General features: G+C 38.1%; 1 pseudogene; it reads right to left on the bottom strand.

The window, feature by feature from the left end:
• Window positions 1-14,415: 14,415 nt before the first annotated feature.
• On the bottom strand, window positions 14,416-14,993 carry LOC132492248 (small ribosomal subunit protein eS7-like; annotated as a pseudogene).
• Between the last annotated feature and the right edge of the window lie 351 nt (window positions 14,994-15,344).

Raw genomic sequence — 15,344 nt, forward strand, 5'->3', positions numbered from 1 at the left:
CTCTGATTCATCCTTAGTAACTGCAAGGGAAGAGCCATCCCCATGTTAAACTATGGCGTTTTCACAGATAAAACTGTGGAATTCCCAGTTTCTTTTTCTTCTCTCTCACTTTCCTTTTGTTCTTTCTTCCTTCCATTTCTCCTTCCTTCCTATGTATGTACATATTATTTTTCTCACTTTATGAGGGACTTGGGAGAGTAAACAAGAACTACAATTAAACAATAACCTCAGCACCATGGCAACTGAGAGCACAAGCTGACCGTAAAGACCAGGAGTTTATTACTATTATTACTGAGCCTCCAGATAACCTACTTTTCCTATGAGTGTCCTTAGAATAAAGAACAAGAGAAACCTAACATGATTTGTTATCAAAGGGGGGAAACACATTGCTTCCTCATACATAGGTATCCATAGGGGTGTATCAGGGCAGGTGAGTGGGGTGGGTTTGAGTGAGGTTTTAGGGCCCCCCCCCCTTTTTTTTTTTTGCAGTACGCAGGCCTCTCACAGCTGTGGCCTCTCCCGTTGCGGAGCAAGGCTCCGGACACACAGGCTCAGCGGCCATGGCTCACGGGCCCAGCCGCTCCGCGGCATGTGGTATCTTCCCAGACCAGGGCTCGAACCCATTGTCCCCTGAACTGGCAGGCGGATGCTTAACCACTGTGCCACCAGGGAGGCCCAGCCCTCAAACTTTTAAAACCCTAGTGTATATTATAATCTACCTCCCCTACACACATCCTTGAAAGTACTTACCCCTCCGTCTTAGGGCAGTTTCCCTAACAGCAGAGCTTGAGACAGAATTGCTAGTGGGAGAAAGTGAGAGAAGTGAGGAAAGGAAGAAGCTTAGGAAAGACGTGGCTTCTGCTGAAGATTAACTTCATCGTGACCCCGCAGGAACCTCCAAGCTGCCTGCAAATGGCACCGCACAGTTGCCTCACTGAGGCAGGGGATGGGTCTGGCCTTTATACCCCTCATTTATCAGCCATTGGCTGCGGTCCACGGTGGAGGGGGGCGGTGTCAAGGGGATGGGGGTGGGGCGGGGACCATGCAACCGCCCAGGCATTTCCAGTTAAAGAGGCTCTTCTTTGGGAAAGAGTGCAGCTGTGAGCAGTTAGCAGCTAATAGAGCAGGTGGGGGTGAGTGAGCTCACCCAGTAAAGGAGATCTGGGCAGGGCACCGCTAGCACTGACTGCACCTTCCAACGTGTGATACGTCCTGATGTTTTTCTCCCTCCCCCTCCCCCCCTCCCCTTCCCCCTCCCCTTCCTTCTGTTCATTGCCCACTAAATTGATTTCATTAATTTAGCGAGTTAGCGGGGATAAGATAGATTATTCAATAAATGGTGTTGGAATAATTGGCTATTTATGTAGAAAATAAAGCAAAATTATATCTCTCATCTACACACACACACACAGGCACACAGATTCATGGATGAGTAAGGATCTAAATGTGCTGTCCCTTCCCTCTCATCTCTTCCCCCTCACCCTTCCTTCAGTTCACTGTTCACTAAAATTGATTTCATTATCTGTTAATGGGTCACAACCTCAGGTTTTAAAAACACTGCCCTGGGATATGCCTAGAAGGGGAATTGTGGGTGTATGAACATCTACATTAGAAGATACTACCACCTGGCTCTACAAAGCAGATTAATTGATTTATTTTTCTGCCAGTAGTCTGAGAGTTCTGGTTTTATCACATCTGTGTATGGTGGTACTTGTCATTGTTTTCAGACTTTAATTTTTTAATAAAATGTATGGTTGTGAAATGGATATATCATTATTGTTGTAAATTGAATTTCTCTGATTACTACTCAAATTGAGCAACTCCTTGTGTTTGTGAATCAATAAGTTTTCCCTTTTGTAACTTGACCATTCATCTTCATTGCCTTTTGTTCTTGTTGGTGATTTCTAGGAGTATAACTGAGCAGGGCCCTGTGAGGGCTTCCCGGGACAAACATACCCCCGTCCCTATGTCCTCCCCCTGCCTCTTGTTTGCAGAAAAACCTTAGCTTCCTAGGTCCTCCCTGAGTTCCAAAGAACAGATTTAATCAGAGCAGTGAGAAAATATGGAAAACCAAGGAAAAGAGTTAAGCAAGACAAAATAATATTAGTTCAGCATTAAACAAAGTCAAGGACATTTAGTTCCTCCTCAAGGGTTAGAGATAATATTCTGAGCCATATCCTTGAGCTATTTTGCAGATACTGAAACCCTCACCAGGTGGAAGAAGTTAACTGCATGCTGCCCACAAGCACATAGACCCCCAGACCAGGTGGAACCAGGTTGATGATGTTGACTCCCGATTACCTTACCATCCAGCAAGCAGAATAATGTGCACAAGCTGATCATGTACGCCGCAACCCTCTCCCTCACCCTGTCTCTAAACACCTTTCCCTGAAAGCCATCTGGGAGTTCAGGCCTTTTGAGCATTAGCCATACTCCTTGCTTGGCCTTACAATAAACCTGCACTTTCCTTCACTACAACCTGGTGTCAGTAGATTGGCTTTACTGCGCAGGTGAGCAGATTCTAGTTTGGTTCGTTAATAGGAGTTCTTTATGTATTTTGGGAATATATATATATATATAATATATATATATATATACATATTATATATATATGTATAAATATAAGTTTTTGTGTTTTGTTTTTTCTTTGTTTTTGGTTAATGTGTTGAAAATACCTTCTCCCTGTGTTTGACTTGACTTTTTACTTTGTGTATCTCTTGATGTGCAGAAGTTTTAATAAAGTCAAATTTATCTATATTTTCCTTCAGGTTTTATACTTTTTTTGGGGTACAATTATTATGAAATTTTTCTCTAGCTTGGAGATATAAAGATATTCTACTTTATTTTCTTCTAAATAATTTAAACTTTTATTTTTCACACTTAGATCTTTATTCATCCATGAATTTTTTTTTAGGATGTAGATTAGGGATGTAATTTTGTTTTATTTTCTACATAGATAGCCAATTATTAGAACACCTTTTATTGAATAATCCATCTTATCCCCACTAATTTGTAATGTGTCCGTTTTCCCCTTATACATTAAGTCTGTTTATCCGATCCCATATATCTATTTGTATATTCACCTGCACCAAGATCATGATCTCTTACTTTTTATAGCTTTATGATAACTCATGATATTTGATAGGGCCAAACTACCCATTTTGTTCTTCAAAATTTTCTGGGGGTTTTGTGTCATTTTTTTCTTCCATATAAATTTTAGAATCATAAGTTTCATAATCATCATCAAAATAAGTAAGGAAACACAAGCTTTAACTGATACATTAAACAAGATGGACTTAATTGATATTTATAGGACATTCCATCCTAAAACAACAGAATACACATTTTTCTCAAGTGCTCATGGAACATTCTCCAGGATAGATCATATCTTGGGTCACAAATCAAGCCTTGGTAAATTTAAGAAAATTGAAATTGTATCAAGTATCTTTTCTGACCACAACGCTATGAGACTAGATATCAATTACAGGAAAAGGTCTGTAAAAAATACAAACACATGGAGGCTAAACAATACACTACTTAATAACGAAGTGATCACTGAAGAAATCAAAGAGGAAATCAAAAAATACCTAGAAACAAATGACAATGGAGACACGATGACCCAAAACCTATGGGATGCAGCAAAAGCAGTTCTAAGAGGGAAGTTTACAGCAATATAATCCTACCTTAAGAAACAGGAAACATCTCGAATAAACAACCTGATCTTGCACCTAAAGCAATTAGAGAAAGAAGAACAAAAAACCCCCAAAGTTAGCAGAAGGAAAGAAATCATAAAAATCAGATCAGAAATAAATGAAAAAGAAATGAAGGAAACGATAGCAAAGATCGATGAAACTAAAAGCTGGTTCTTTGAGAAGATAAACGAAATTGATAAACCATTAGCCATACTCATCAAGAAAAAAAGAGAGAAGACTCAAATCAATAGAATTAGAAATGAAAAAGGAGAAGTAACAACTGACACTGCAGAAATACAAAACATCATGAGAGATTACTACAAGCAACTCTATGCCAATAAAATGGACAACCTGGAAGAAATGGACAAATTCTTAGAAATGCACAACCTGCCAAGACTGAATCAGGAAGAAATAGAAAATATGAACAGACCAATCACAAGCACTGAAATTGAAACTGTGATTAAAAATCTTCCAACAAACAAGAGCCCAAGACCAGATGGCTTCACAGGCGAATTCTATCAAACATTTAGAGAAGAGCTAACACCCATCCTTCTCAAACTCTTCCAAAATATAGTAGAGGGAGGAACACTCCCAAACTCATTCTACGAGGCCACCATCACCTTGATACCAAAACCAGACAAGGATAAAACAAAGAAAGAAAACTACAGGCCAATATCACTGATGAACATAGATGCAAAAATCCTCAACAAAATACTAGCAAACAGAATCCAACAGCACATTAAAAGGATCATACACCATGATCAAGTGGGGTTTATTCAAGGAATGCAAGGATTCTTCAATATATGGAAATCAATCACTGTGATACACCATATTAACAAACTGAAGGAGAAAAACCATATGATCATCTCAATAGATACAGAGAATGCTTTTGACAAAATTCAACACCCATTTATGATAAAAACCCTGCAGAAAGTAGGCATAGAGGGAACTTTCCTCAACATAATAAAGGCCATATATGACAAACCCACAGCCAACATCGTCCTCAATGGTGAAAAACTGAAAGCATTTCCACTAAGATCAGGAACAAGACAAGGTTGCCCACTCTCTCCACTCTTATTCAACATAGTTTTGGAAGTTTTAGCCACAGCAATCAGAGAAGAAAAGGCAAAAAAAGGAATCCAAATCGGAAAAGAAGAAGTAAAGCTGTCACTGTTTGCACATGACATGATACTATACATAGAGAATCCTAAAGATGCTACCAGAAAACTACTAAGGCTAATCAATGAATTTGGTAAAGTAGCAGGATACAAAATTAATGCACAGAAATCTCTGCCATTCCTATACACTAATGATGAAAAATCTGAAAGTGAAATCAAGAAAACACTCCCATTTACCATTGCAACAAAAAGAATAAAATATCTAGGAATAAACCTACCTAAGGAGACAAGACCTGTATGCAGAAAATTATAAGACACTGATGAAAGAAATTAAAGATGATACAAATAGATGGAGAGATATACCATGTTCTTGGATTGGAAGAATCAACATTGTGAAAATGACTCTACTACCCACAGCAATCTACAGATTCAATGCAATCCCTATCCAACTACCACTGGAATTTTCCCCAGAACTAGAACAAAAAATTTCACAATTTGTATGGAAACACAAAAGACCCCGAATAGCCAAAGCAATCTTGAGAAACGAAAAACGGAGCTGGAGGAATCAGGCTCCCTGACTTCAGACTATACTACAAATCTACAGTAATCAAGACAGTATGGTACTGGCACAAAAACAGAAAGATAGATCAATGGAACAGCATAGAAAGCCCAGAGATAAACCCACGCACATATGGTCACCTTATCTTTGATAAAGGAGGCAGGAATGTACAGTGGAGAAAGGACAGCCTCTTCAATAAGTGGTGCTGGGAAAAGTGGACAGGGACATGTAAAAGTATGAGATTAGATCACTCCCTGACACCATACACAAAAAATAAGCTCAAAATGGATTAAAGACCTAAATGTAAGGCCAGAAAGTATCAAACTCTTAGAGGACAACATAGGCAGAACACTCTATGGCATAAATCACAGCAAGATCCTTTTTGACCCACCTCCTAAAGAAATGGAAATAAAAACAAAAATAAAGAAATGGGACCTAATGAAACTTCAAAGCTTTTGCACAGCAAAGGAAACCATAAACAAGACCAAAAGACAACCCTCAGAATGGGAGAAAATACTTGCAAATGAAGCAACTGACAAAGGATTAATCTCCAAAATTTATGAGCCGCTCATGCAGCTCAATAACAAAAAAACAAACAACCCAATCCAAAAATGGGCAGAAGACCTAAATAGACATTTCTCCAAAGAAGATATACAGACTGCCGACAAACACATGAGGGAATGCTCAACATCATTAATCATTAGAGAAATGCAAATCAAAACTACAATGAGATATCATCTCACACCAGTCAGAATGGCCATCATCAAAAAATCTAGAAACAATAAATGCTGGAGAGGGTGTGGAGAAAAGGGAAGACTTGCACAGCTGGTGGGAATGTGAATTGGTACAGTCACTATGGAGAACAGTATGGAGGTTCCTTTGAAAACTACAAATAGAACTACCATGTGACCCAGCAACCCCACTACTGGGCATATACCCTGAGAAAACCATAATTCAAAAAGAGTCATGTACCAAAATATTCATTGCAGCTCTATTTACTACAGCCAGGACATGGAAACAACGTAAGTGTCCATCATCGGATGAATGGGTAAAGAAGATGTGGCACATATATACAATGGAATATTACTCAGCCATAAAAAGAAACGAAATTGAGGTATTTGTAATGAGGTGGATAGACCTAGAGTCTGTCATACAGAGTGAAGTAAGTCAGAAAGAGAAAGACACATACCGTATGCTAACACATATATGTATGGAATTTAAGAAAAAAAATGTCATGAAGAACCTAGGGGTAAAACAGGAATAAAGACACAGACCTACTTGAGAATGGACTTGAGGATATGGGGAGGGGAAAGGGTAAGCTGTGACAAAGCGAGAGAGAGGCATGGACATCTATACACCACCAAACGTAAGGTAGATAGCTAGTGGAAAGCGGCCGCATAGCACAGGGAGATCAGCTCGGTGCTTAGTGGCCACCTCGAAGGGTGGGCTAGGGAGGGTGGGAGGGAGGGAGACGCAAGAGGGAAGGGATATGGGAACAGATGTATATGTATAACTGATTGACTTTGTTATAAAGCAGAAACTAATACACCATTGTGAAGCAATTATACTCCAATAAAGTTGTAAAAAAAAAAAATGTCGCTGTTGTGATTAAGTTGTCTTTGTAAATTTCACCAGGGAATCCTTACTCTAAGATGTCACTAACATAAATACCAAATATGGAAATTTTAATAGATCATAAATTATGAGTCCAATCATGAGAAAATAATCTGTTGATCAATAAAGAATTCTACAAGGACACTTGGAAAGTAAGCTTTCATCAGTCTAAAGGCACTCCTTTCCCTGACGTCCAAGATTCCCTACAACTTGTCCCGCTGCTACCTTAACCATACATAAGGCTCCTCCCCTCCCCTGTAATATACTCACTGTCACTGATACAATCTGCAGTCCTGCTCCACCTGTCTGAATCCCAACCCCCTGTCAATACCTATATATCTGTATTCACTTATTTTCACTTAATCTACCCTTCTATATTCTGCTCTGTAAAGCCAGGGGACTCTGTTGGAATAAGAATAGTTCAATGTGCTCTTCTACAGCCCAAATGAAATATCCCTAAAATGGACCAGCACCTCTTGCTCTGATCCCATAACTCAAACAGTGGACAAACTGCCCCAAGCTGACCACAAGCTAATCCAGGGCAGTGACTGAGTTTTACAGGTAGAAAGAAAAGGGTGCTCTAGATTATTCATGTTTTTCAGTCTCTATAGTAGTGTTGTCTGAAACCAGACTATAAAAAAAAAAAACAAAAGAAAAAAATACTCTAGATGGGATCAATAGCAGAGTAACTGAGGCAGAAGAACGGATAAGTGACATGGAAGATAAAATAGTGGAAATAACTACTGCAGAGCAGAAGGAAGAAAAAAGAATGAAAAGGACTGAGAACAGTCTCAGAGACCTCTGCGGCAACATTAAACACACCAACATTCGAATTATAGGGGTTCCAGAAGAAGAAGAGAAAAAGAAAGGGGCTGAGAAAATATTTGAAGAGATTATAGTTGAAAACTTCCCTAATATGGCAAAGGAAATAGTTAATCAAGTCCAGGAGGCACAGAGAGTCCCATACAGAATAAATCCAAGGAGAAATACGCCAAGACACATATTAGTCAAACTGTCAAAAATTAAATACAAAGAAAACATATTAAAAGCAGCAAGGGAAAAACAACAAATAACACACAAGGGAATCCCCATAAGGTTAAGAGCTGATCTTTCAGCAGAAACTCTGCAAGCCAGAAGGGACTGGCAGGACATATTTAAAGTGATGAAGGAGAAAAACCTGCAACCAAGATTACTCTACCCAGCAAGGATCTCATTCAGATTGGATGGAGAAATTAAAACCTTTACAGACAAGCAAAAGCTGAGAGAGTTCAGCACCACAAAACCAGCTTTACAACAAATGCTAAAGGAACTTCTCTAGGCAAGAAACACAACAGAAGGAAAGGACCTACAATAACAAACCCAAAACAATTAAGAAAATGGGAATAGGAACATACATATCCATAATTACCTTAAATGTAAATGGACTAAATGCTCCCACCAAAAGACACAGATTGGCTGAATGGATACAAAAACAAGACCCATAGATATGCTGTCTACAAGAGACCCACTTCAGACCTAGAGACACATACAGACTGAAAATAAGGGGATGGAAAAAGATATTCCATGCAAATGGAAATCAAAAGAAAGCTGGAGTAGCAATTCTCATATCACACAAAATAGACTTTAAAATAAAGACTATTAGAAGAGACAAAGAAGGACACTACATAATGATCCAAGAAGAAGATATAGCAATTGCAAATATTTATGCACCCAACATAGGAGCACCTCAATACATAAGGCAAATACTAACAGCCATAAAAGGGGAAATCGACAGTAACATATTCATAGTAGGGGACTTCAACACCCCACTTTCACCAATGGACAGATCATCCAAAATGAAAATAAATAAGGAAACACAAGCTTTAAATGATACATTAAACAAGAGGGACTTAATTGATATTTATAGGACATTCCATCCTAAAACAACAGAATACACATTTTTCTCAAGTGCTCATGGAACATTCTCCAGGATAGATCATATCTTGGGTCACAAATCAAGCCTTGGTAAATTTAAGAAAATTGAAATTGTATCAAGTATCTTTTCTGACCACAACGCTATGAGACTAGATATCAATTACAGGAAAAGGTCTGTAAAAAATACAAACACATGGAGGCTAAACAATACACTACTTAATAACGAAGTGATCACTGAAGAAATCAAAGAGGAAATCAAAAAATACCTAGAAACAAATGACAATGGAGACACGATGACCCAAAACCTATGGGATGCAGCAAAAGCAGTTCTAAGAGGGAAGTTTACAGCAATATAATCCTACCTTAAGAAACAGGAAACATCTCGAATAAACAACCTGATCTTGCACCTAAAGCAATTAGAGAAAGAAGAACAAAAAACCCCCAAAGTTAGCAGAAGGAAAGAAATCATAAAAATCAGATCAGAAATAAATGAAAAAGAAATGAAGGAAACGATAGCAAAGATCGATGAAACTAAAAGCTGGTTCTTTGAGAAGATAAACGAAATTGATAAACCATTAGCCATACTCATCAAGAAAAAAAGAGAGAAGACTCAAATCAATAGAATTAGAAATGAAAAAGGAGAAGTAACAACTGACACTGCAGAAATACAAAACATCATGAGAGATTACTACAAGCAACTCTATGCCAATAAAATGGACAACCTGGAAGAAATGGACAAATTCTTAGAAATGCACAACCTGCCAAGACTGAATCAGGAAGAAATAGAAAATATGAACAGACCAATCACAAGCACTGAAATTGAAACTGTGATTAAAAATCTTCCAACAAACAAAAGCCCAGGACCAGATGGCTTCACAGGCGAATTCTATCAAACATTTAGAGAAGAGCTAACACCTATCCTGCTCAAACTCTTCCAAAATATAGCAGAGGGAGGAACACTCCCAAACTCATTTTACAAGGCCACCATCACCTTGATACCAAAACCAGACAAGGATAAAACAAAGAAAGAAAACTACAGGCCAATATCACTGATGAACATAGATGCAAAAATCCTCAACAAAATACTAGCAAACAGAATCCAACAGCACATTAAAAGGATCATACACCATGATCAAGTGGGGTTTATTCCAGGAATGCAAGGATTCTTCGATATATGCAAATCAATCAACGTGATACACCATATTAACAAACTGAAGGAGAAAAACCATATGATCATCTCAATAGATGGGGAGAAAGCTTTTGACAAAATTCAACACCCATTTATGATAAAAACCCTGCAGAAAGTAGGCATAGAGGGAACTTTCCTCAACATAATAAAGGCCATATATGACAAACCCACAGCCAACATCGTCCTCAATGGTGAAAAACTGAAAGCATTTCCACTAAGATCAGGAACAAGACAAGGTTGCCCACTCTCTCCACTCTTATTCAACATAGTTTTGGAAGTTTTGGCCACAGCAATCAGAGAAGAAAAGGCAAAAAAAGGAATCCAAATCGGAAAAGAAGAAGTAAAGCTGTCACTGTTTGCACATGACATGATACTATACATAGAGAATCCTAAAGATGCTACCAGAAAACTACTAGAGCTAATCAATGAATTTGGTAAAGTAGCAGGATACAAAATTAATGCACAGAAATCTCTGCCATTCCTATACACTAATGATGAAAAATCTGAAAGTGAAATCAAGAAAACACTCCCATTTACCATTGCAACAAAAAGAATAAAATATCTAGGAATAAACCTACCTAAGGAGACAAGACCTGTATGCAGAAAATTATAAGACACTGATGAAAGAAATTAAAGATGATACAAATAGATGGAGAGATATACCATGTTCTTGGATTGGAAGAATCAACATTGTGAAAATGACTCTACTACCCACAGCAATCTACAGATTCAATGCAATCCCTATCCAACTACCACTGGAATTTTCCCCAGAACTAGAACAAAAAATTTCACAATTTGTATGGAAACACAAAAGACCCCGAATAGCCAAAGCAATCTTGAGAAACGAAAAACGGAGCTGGAGGAATCAGGCTCCCTGACTTCAGACTATACTACAAATCTACAGTAATCAAGACAGTATGGTACTGGCACAAAAACAGAAAGATAGATCAATGGAACAGCATAGAAAGCCCAGAGATAAACCCACGCACATATGGTCACCTTATCTTTGATAAAGGAGGCAGGAATGTACAGTGGAGAAAGGACAGCCTCTTCAATAAGTGGTGCTGGGAAAAGTGGACAGGGACATGTAAAAGTATGAGATTAGATCACTCCCTGACACCATACACAAAAAATAAGCTCAAAATGGATTAAAGACCTAAATGTAAGGCCAGAAAGTATCAAACTCTTAGAGGACAACATAGGCAGAACACTCTATGGCATAAATCACAGCAAGATCCTTTTTGACCCACCTCCTAAAGAAATGGAAATAAAAACAAAAATAAAGAAATGGGACCTAATGAAACTTCAAAGCTTTTGCACAGCAAAGGAAACCATAAACAAGACCAAAAGACAACCCTCAGAATGGGAGAAAATACTTGCAAATGAAGCAACTGACAAAGGATTAATCTCCAAAATTTATGAGCCGCTCATGCAGCTCAATAACAAAAAAACAAACAACCCAATCCAAAAATGGGCAGAAGACCTAAATAGACATTTCTCCAAAGAAGATATACAGACTGCCGACAAACACATGAGGGAATGCTCAACATCATTAATCATTAGAGAAATGCAAATCAAAACTACAATGAGATATCATCTCACACCAGTCAGAATGGCCATCATCAAAAAATCTAGAAACAATAAATGCTGGAGAGGGTGTGGAGAAAAGGGAAGACTTGCACAGCTGGTGGGAATGTGAATTGGTACAGTCACTATGGAGAACAGTATGGAGGTTCCTTTGAAAACTACAAATAGAACTACCATGTGACCCAGCAACCCCACTACTGGGCATATACCCTGAGAAAACCATAATTCAAAAAGAGTCATGTACCAAAATATTCATTGCAGCTCTATTTACTATAGCCAGGACATGGAAACAACGTAAGTGTCCATCATCGGATGAATGGATAAGGAAGATGTGGCACATATATACAATGGAATATTACTCAGCCATAAAAAGAAACGAAATTGAGGTATTTGTAATGAGGTGGATAGACCTAGAGTCTGTCATACAGAGTGAAGTAAGTCAGAAAGAGAAAGACACATACCGTATGCTAACACATATATGTATGGAATTTAAGAAAAAAAAATGTCATGAAGAACCTAGGGGTAAAACAGGAATAAAGACACAGACCTACTTGAGAATGGACTTGAGGATATGGGGAGGGGAAAGGGTAAGCTGTGACAAAGCGAGAGAGAGGCATGGACATATATACACCACCAAACGTAAGGTAGATAGCTAGTGGGAAGCGGCCGCATAGCACAGGGAGATCAGCTCGGTGCTTAGTGGCCACCTCGAAGGGTGGGCTAGGGAGGGTGGGAGGGAGGGAGACGCAAGAGGGAAGGGATATGGGAACAGATGTATATGTATAACTGATTGACTTTGTTATAAAGCAGAAACTAATACACCATTGTGAAGCAATTATACTCCAATAAAGTTGTAAAAAAAAAAAATGTCGCTGTTGTGATTAAGTTGTCTTTGTAAATTTCACCAGGGAATCCTTACTCTAAGATGTCACTAACATAAATACCAAATATGGAAATTTTAATAGATCATAAATTATGAGTCCAATCATGAGAAAATAATCTGTTGATCAATAAAGAATTCTACAAGGACACTTGGAAAGTAAGCTTTCATCAGTCTAAAGGCACTCCTTTCCCTGACGTCCAAGATTCCCTACAACTTGTCCCGCTGCTACCTTAACCATACATAAGGCTCCTCCCCTCCCCTATAATATACTCACTGTCACTGATACAATCTGCAGTCCTGCTCCACCTGTCTGAATCCCAACCCCCTGTCAATACCTATATATCTGTATTCACTTATTTTCACTTAATCTACCCTTCTATATTCTGCTCTGTAAAGCCGCATATCACAGGGAGATCAGCTTGGTGCTTAGTGGCCCCCTGGAGGGGTGGGATAGGGAGGGTGGGAGGGAGGGAGATGCAAGAGGGAAGGGATATGGGAACAGATGTATATGTATAACTGATTCAGTTTGTTATAAAGCAGAAACTATCGCACACCATTGAAAAGCAATTATACTCTAATAAAGATTAAAAAAACATAAAAAATAAAAAAGTAAAGTATAGAAAAAAATGAACATGGTATATCACAACATCAATTCAGATCCTTCAGTGCTATTTTAAAGTCTTCCCCATAAAATTATAGCATATCTTTTCTTAGATTTATCCCTAGATTTTCAAAAACCACAATTTATTGATATTTTGAGGGTTATATTTTTTTCTATTACATTTTCTATGTGGTTATTGCTAGTCCATAAGGACATAACTCATGTCCGTATAAACTCTTCCTGAGCTCTCTTATTGATTCTAACTTTGTATGGCCTCTCATTTTCTTTAGGCAATCACATCATCTACAAATAAGAAGAGGTTTCGGGTTTCCTTCCCAAGTTTTATGCTTCTTATTTTCTTTCTTTTCTTATTTGATCAGTTAGGACTTTTATCACAATATTGAAGTGAAGCAGCCATAGTAGGTGAAATGTTCTATTAATTTTGTGCTTTCTATAGGTATATGGTGTTAAGGAAGTTCCCTTATCCCTGGTTTGCAGAGATTTTTTAAAGCTTGATGAATATTACATTTTATAAAATGACTTTCCTGCATCTATTCAGATAAGTATATACTTATCTCCTTTAATCTGTATTTAAAGTGTATGGCAAAGATTTTCTTATAAACTCTTTGGTTTTTATACACTGACAAATGATTTGCTGATGTTTTATTTTGGACTTTGTATCTCTTTGCAAATATATGCTTTTCTTTTACAATCCTTGTCTGGCTTTAATATTAGTGTTAGACTAACCTTACAAAATGAGTTAGAAATATTACTTCTTTTATTCTCTAAAGCAGAGATTACCAGATGTGCTATAAAAACACAATCTACTTTTAAATCGCCTGCAAAAGACTCACAAAACCAAGCTTAATTTTTTATTAGGCAAGGTCAAATACTTACATTGATTGAGTTTTCTGACATATTTGGGTTTACTTCTACCCTTTCATTTTAGGTTTTCTGATTGCCTTTTTAAATTCTTGTTTATTTTCTTTTACTTCCTTTCATCTATTGGACTAATAAGATAATTACATTTTTTCCTCCCTTATGCTGTTTTATAAACTAGATTGTTTTCCTACCATTTTAGTTATTACTCTTAAATGTTTACCAAAATATTTAACCATAAATTTTACTGCCAACATTTAGCTATGTAATATTTCTATCTTTCTGGCAAACACTACTTTCCGCTTTTACTACCAAGGAACAATGCCCCCACTCCATCTTTTTTGTGTGTGTGTGTGAATAATATTTTAGTCATTTTTGTTTACAGCTGAAACTCTGGGAACTCAAAATTAACATCCTTGCCCATGAGCTTGTTATAGACACCAGAAAACATTTCAACCTTGTGTTCCACATTGTTCTGCTGTGCTTTATTCAAACGAACCTTTATGAGTCGGCTGCCATCCAGCTTCATGTGGATTCTCTTGCCCATGATCTCACTTGGGAAAACCAAGTCCTCCAGGATGGCGTCATGCACGGCTGCCAGAGTGTGGCTCCTGGGACGTTTTTGCTTATTTTTTGTATGGCTTTTTCGAGTTGGCTTAGGCAGAATTCTCTGAACAATAAAGACAACATGCTTCTTGCTGAACTTCTCCAACTCACGCACTAGCCAGATCTGGATTTTCTGGAAGGATTTCAGATGAGGAACAGGAACAAAGATTATGATAGCTTTCTGACAACCAACATCTTCAATTTCCTTGGCGGCCGTGATGTTCAGCTCCTGCAGCTGGGCCTTGAGGTCCGAGTTCATCTCCAGCTCCGGGAGGGCCTGGGAGATGCCAGACTTGAACTCGTCTGGCTCCTCGCCATGGGCTTCATGATCTTCACGCTGGAACTGAACATGGCTGGGACCTTGACGACACGGCACCCCACTCCATCTTTTTATTGTGTTTAGAGCTTTTATTGTACTTTAAAAAATTCAAAATAGTTATTTTTATTTGTGTGTGTGTGTGTGCTGTTTCCTTTCTTCCTTCTGGGTTCATTTTTTCTTCTTGAGATAAATCATTTAATAGTTCCCTTTGTGAGGATCAGTAGTTGGTAAATACTCCAAGTTTTTGTGTGGTGAAATGACTCTTTTGTTTCTACAACTGAAAGGTTGTTCGGGCATAAGAGTGTAGATTGACAGTTATTTCCTGTCAGCCCTGAAGATATTATTGTTATTTTTTGGCATTGATTGCAGTTGAGGAAAAGTCT

The sequence above is a fragment of the Mesoplodon densirostris genome, chromosome 6, assembly GCF_025265405.1.
Source record: "Mesoplodon densirostris isolate mMesDen1 chromosome 6, mMesDen1 primary haplotype, whole genome shotgun sequence".
NCBI classification, from domain to species: Eukaryota; Metazoa; Chordata; class Mammalia; order Artiodactyla; family Ziphiidae; genus Mesoplodon; species Mesoplodon densirostris.